This window comes from Crotalus tigris, unplaced genomic scaffold, assembly GCF_016545835.1.
Source record: "Crotalus tigris isolate CLP2741 ecotype Arizona unplaced genomic scaffold, ASM1654583v1 scf7180000017666.379230911805:20528666, whole genome shotgun sequence".
In the NCBI taxonomy this organism is placed as follows: domain Eukaryota; kingdom Metazoa; phylum Chordata; class Lepidosauria; order Squamata; family Viperidae; genus Crotalus; species Crotalus tigris.
In genome coordinates this window covers 10,480,545-10,486,826 of record NW_024096552.1, presented here as the reverse complement: position 1 = coordinate 10,486,826, position 6,282 = coordinate 10,480,545, and positions in this window count along the sequence as shown.

Sequence of the window (6,282 nt, the reverse complement as noted above, 5' to 3'; positions counted from 1 at the left end):
GTTCTGTGTACTTTTATTCTCCCTGAATTTTCACTGAAATTTAGTAAAAATCCAACATGTAAGTTTTTCAGGAGATATCAGGAGATGTTGTGAACAAACCTGGCACTCAATCTCCAGAACTATGTACTTGCCTTAAGAATAAAAGTCACTGAATTCAGCCAATTTTATTCTGATGGAAAACATATAGAACACTCTAAAAAGTTATTTTCTTTGTTTTCTTAAGGAACCAATCCTTCCCACTCAAATTTTGTGTTCCAATTGCACGGTGGCCAGAGGAATGAATATAGATTATGAATTTTCACTGATAAGGTCTATAAAATAATTATAGGGTCAGCATGGAATAGCAACAAGAGATTTGGAATACTTCAATCTTGCTTGTCTTTCAAAAAGTTTTAAGACCTGGCTTATCCAGGCAATGCACCAGATGTTGTTCCTGTATACATTTATTTGCTTAGGACTCTGAAATTGCTTCCTGTGCAATTTTTTGTTTTTTCAAATAAAATTATGCTATTATTTTGTTTTTTATTTTTATGCTGCTCTGAGTCATGCCTATACAAACTGCTTTAACAAACAAAGTAATAAATATGGACATAATCTATTTGTGAGAATATATGTTTTTCCAGAGCTAAGCTGACATATATTCCCTTTCTTGAATTGGGCCTGACATACTTTTTTAAAAAATTGGATTTCTAAAAAATGGCAAGTAAGGAGATTGAATGCTTGAAGCAAAATCTGTCACTCATCCATTCAATTATAAAAATCATCAACTGACATGCATTATTCTTACTCAGCACATTATTTGGCTTGCACAAATGCTTCAGACATATTAAGACCTAAGGGTTGAAAGAAAGTACAGAAATGATAAGGGTGATGTAGAAATTTAATTAATAATCAAAAGAAAAAGTTACTGTCAAAACGTTGCACTGGAAGCTGAGTAATTGTGTCATAAAATTGCAAAGCTGGAAGGAATATGAAGGCTAGGTAATGTCAGAAATGCATAAAATTGAGCTAGACTTTCTCTTGCCTTTTTTAGTGGTGTTGATTAAGTTACATGGAACTTAGGAGTCTTTTGATATTTATTTGGGAGTAGGTTCAGTGAATTTAATGGATCACCTAGGGTTTCATGTATACTCAGGTTTTTTATTCAAGTTTTTTTTATTACAAGCAATGCAGTCTAACAACATAAAATTAACAACATAAAACCAAAAGAATGTAACAAAATGTGTCATGTGCAGTATAGGAGAGCATGACTGTGTCTTCCTAGTAATGCCGCTTACATCTTTGAGGATAGAGTCAAAAGTCTTAGAATTTCTGTAGGGCTATACAGGACGATATTTCTGATCCTGCAGTTTTGTGCTGAGATTGCTTAAAATGGATATGGTGTCTTACAGACAGTTACTTAAATGGGATGGACAAAACTGGCAATTAAAATCACGGGAAGAGTTAGCGCAAGAAAACTTTATTTATTCTTGGTTCCAATATAGGCAATTATTAGATAGATGGAAGATGGATTGTAAGGTGGGTTTTCTTAGAGAAGATGAAAATCTTATCAAGCAAGTGAAGGATTCAAGACAAACCCACATTAAGAGAATTTATGCGGTTTTAGTTGAATTGGATTCAGAAACGGAACTAATTAAAGATTGTATGATAAGATGGGCGCAGAATTTTGGTGAGCCAGTCTCATTGGACACCTGGGAAAATATTTGGGTGAGAAATGTCAAATTTACACAAGCACAGAACTTAAGGGAGAATTTTTATAAAATGTTTTATAGATGGCACCTTGATCCACAAAAAATGTCTTATATGTACCCTGACGTGCAACCCAAATGTTGGAGATGTGGTTATAAGGAGGCTTCCTATTATCATATTTGGTGGTCATGCAGAGAGATAAAAGCATTTTGGATCAAAATATGGTGGAATATCCAGAGAATTTTTAGAAGGAGGGTAAAATTTACTCCGCAATTATTTTTGTTAGGTATTGTTACAGATTGTGATACAAAGGAGGTTGTATTGATGTTAAATTTGATTACAGCCGCTAGGCTGTTAGTAGGACAATATTGGAAGAAGGAATCTTTGCCTACATTGCAGGAATGGTTTCTTAAAGTAGCTTATCTGGCGGAAATGGCAAAGATTTCGGCTTTCTTAAAGCAACAAACGCAAGAGAAGTTTCTTGCTGTTTGGGATAAATGGATAAAATTTATACAATTTAGATTGGGTACACAAAAATATTATATAGTTTTTTCATAAGTTTTATTTTCATATATATTATAGATAATCTTTATATATATATAAATATAAAGTTCTTAATTTAATTTTTATTTTTACTTCTTAAGCCTATATTCTGCTCTGGGAAGCTCAGGGGGGGGGGAAAGGGAGGGGGGGGTTTTGGGAGGGGTGGGGGGTGTTTTTTTTTTATATATATGTATTGTTTAGTTTTATTTTTTTGTATATGTTGTCTCTAGTTTTGTATTCTTTTTTCTTTTTTGTAAAATTTGTAAAACTTTTAATAAAAAAAAAAAAACATCAGCAGAAAACTGAAAAAGTACAATTGTCAATAAATAAATAACAAATTATTAGATCTCTATTTAATGCATTGATTGTTAAACTGAGAATTTATCCACGAAATCACAGCTTTACTATCTATGCTATCTGCATCAAATATTTAAATACAAAAATAAAAAATGTCGTTAGGTAATATAAATTAAATACATTCAGGTTTAACAGAGGTTTCTTTCTGTTTCCCTTACCCGTTAAATTTTAGAGTATCTATATGCATACATATGCAACACATATAGTTCATACTGAAGAGAAGATGTCATATAATATTCACTAAAATATATTTCATTTGTTGTATGCCATCTTGTGGTGATTTACAGTAGATTACAGGATATTTTTGCAGTTTTTCAATATATTTTTTATTATATGACCCCACAATTGAGAATTAAAATCCATCTATTTACCAATAAATTGATTCCAATATTGACTAGCAGATTTTAGTTACTCATAGTTACTTTAGCTGACTGTGTTCAGCAGGTCAGCGGTTCAAATCTCACCGGCTCAAGGTTGACTCAGCCTTCCATCCTTCCGAGGTAGGTAAAATGAGGACCCAGATTGTTGGGGGCAATGTAAATAAATATATACATTGCTTACTGGTGTACACCGCTTAGAGGGTGCTTGCACTTAAAGCGGTATATAAGTCTCATAAATAAATAAATAAATAAGCTACTTTTAAAGCATAGCAATTCTTTCCAGAATATCTTCTATGTGCCTGAAAATAATGAAATTCTGGTTCTGAATTTTTTTACTGTTATATAGTGGCTGACAGATAGTAGGATGTTCCTGTTCCCAGATTTTTTTGTTCTGCAAAGATAGCTATCTGGCTACTACCTAAAAGGTGATTGCCTAAACCCACATCTTTAAATAATAACAAGCAGAAGGAAGATTGTTTCATAGGCTTTATTGAGATAAAAGCAATCATGCTTTAAAAACAAATCATGGTCATTTTTGAAAACAAGGAATGTGAAATTTTAAGACTACAATGTATTTGCATTAAAAAATATTGGTAGCTTATGCAACTGCCACATTCAGAATGGACTGTAAGAAAAAAACCCACAAAATATTAAAGTAGCCCTTTATTTTGTGCAAAGTGCTTCTTTTGAAAACTTTTATAAAATGTATTTCTTTAGGTTTAATCTAATAGGGAATTACCAAGACACTACTGTCATTTCATAAAGCTATTTTTATTTTCTCTGCTCTTTGTACAGTAGTCTCTCCCTGTCTCTCTCTTCCAAATTCAGCATCTTTCATTGCCCAGATTATGAAGAAAAGAATATTTATATTTACAATACAGAGCATATAGAAAAAGATCCAATTAATTTTTTCCTTGGAAATTTAGGAATTGTAAAAATCAAAGCAGACAACATCTAGCATTTTATCAAACAATATTATTTAGAGAGACACAAATTTATTTACATAATACCAAGCAATGGAATTTGGGGGCATAGACACAGTCTCTGTCTTCTCTCTTTATATGATCTCTAATTTTAATTTCTTCCTGCTGATATCTCTGAACTGTTTTATTTTCAATATTGTGAAGATAAGCTTCTGGAATACCTGGAATATTAATGTATCCAGAAGTAACACATTGGAAATCAAACATTCTCCAGATTGCCTCAAATAAATGTCAAGTAAATGATTATTGTTAATTATTGGATAAGGCAGCAGGAATAAACATCTTAAAGGTCAATCAATACTGTAAATAACTGTTATACTATTGTTACCCCAACATTTTAAGGAGCAATTTCCATTAATTTTGCTGGAATGTGGTTCTACATTAATACATTGGGGCAATAATAACAATTCTCTTTATTTCTGGAACATTCTGCATATTAATGTAATTTCAACTATCAAATTAAAAAAACAAACAAAAGCAGACCTTTCAGTATCAATAATGCCAAAAGGCAGTCCTTTACTACACAACAAATGTAATATGCTATATTACAATAATTCCCACATATTAAAAGATGGAAAAGAATTATATAAATCTTTTTCATCACTCGATATACACAAATTAACATTAAAACACAAATACAAAATGTGGCATTAGTTTATTTGTCTTGTTCTTAATTTGTCTACTGCTCCATTCAATTGGATTACAATTCCTTAATTGGTATATAAACTGCTTTTGTAGATGGCTGTATTTACAATGCTTAAGCTACTGATATGCATTCTATTATTCTTGTATAATGTCTATTTGGAACAGAAATGCAGGCCAGTGATTTGAAAGCTAAATAAACACTACATATTCTTTATAGACCTGTTTTAATCCTATCTACATAAAGTTAATGCATTTCAATGATCTCACAGTAACTCCACAGGATCTTTTTTGAATTCAGTTTCTAATTCCTGGTGAAACACTTATGAGCTCTGGGCAGAATATGCATCCCATTCCTAGCTAGCAAATTAAATTCTTATGCACCAAATACCTACCCACATACAGTATGTACCTACATGTTGTACATAATTTTCCCTTAGTGAATCTAATCACAGAAGTTGACTTTCTTTTTCTAAATAGTGCATTACAGTGCTGATGATGTTGCTTAATTGGGCAATAAAACAACTGTTAGCACAGAGAGCATCAAGGACTCCACAGTTCAACCCTGAGCTACAGACATTTTCTTCCATTGGAATTATATACATTTCATCAAACAACTACACAATTCCCTTTATCCTTATAGTACAATATCATACTTTTAAAATTATCTTTATATTCTGCCTTTTCTTTGGAAGAGTGATATGGCAGACAGAATATTCCCTTCGTCTCATTTTCTCCAAGCAATTTTTAAAAAGGTTACCCAGGAAACCTTTGCGCCTAAAGATAGACTGGGTCTCTCTGGTCGCAATCTAGCCTCTTTAACACTATCTAATAAGAATGACTGTCTTATTACCATTCCCTGAATCCATATTAATACTGAACTTTCCACTGAAGCCTATCTTAAAAAGCAATGAACAATTTTTGCCATTCATTGACTGATGTTGCTCTAGGAAAGTACACCATACTCTCTTGTTTAAAATAGGAGTCTAGTTATGCCCAGTCACAATTAAATGTTCTCTTGCATTAATAATAAGAGCCTAGGAAAGTGGTGATAACCAATTTTTATTTATGAATTTATAACAAAAATGTCTTCTTGACAATGTCCTCAGTTCTAACATCGAAATATCCTTTTTTATGTAAAAAGAAGTGTATTTTTAATGTGTAGCAGCTATATGATTTTTTTTCTAAAAAGACTTATTTAAAAAGTCTGATGCCAGATAAAAAGTGAAATATTATAAGGAATATGAAAAAGTAATACGGATCTTAAAGAGAAAGAAATATGTTTACCAGCAACTGAAGATTCTACATCTGAGGGCTGTTCCTTGGCAGTATCATATATTGATCACACTATTATACACAATTTAAACATGGCTGATAAGAACAAAGAGATTTCCCCCCACTTTTTCTAACATATTTTCTCACAGAGAAATATAAATCATAGAAAATTAGAGCATGTTAATAACTGCTGACATTGAAGAGGTGTGTCAACGCTGTCGGAACCATGACAGGTGGATAATAATTTTTATTTTATTATCTAAGTCAGTAGTTCTCAACCTGTGGGTCGGGACCCCATTTGGGGTTGAATGATCATTTCACGGGGGTCGCCAAACAACACAGTCCGCCATTTTTTCCCCTTTTCCTTAGCTGTACTACTCCCTTTTATTCTATTGGCTTTTGAAAGCCAATAG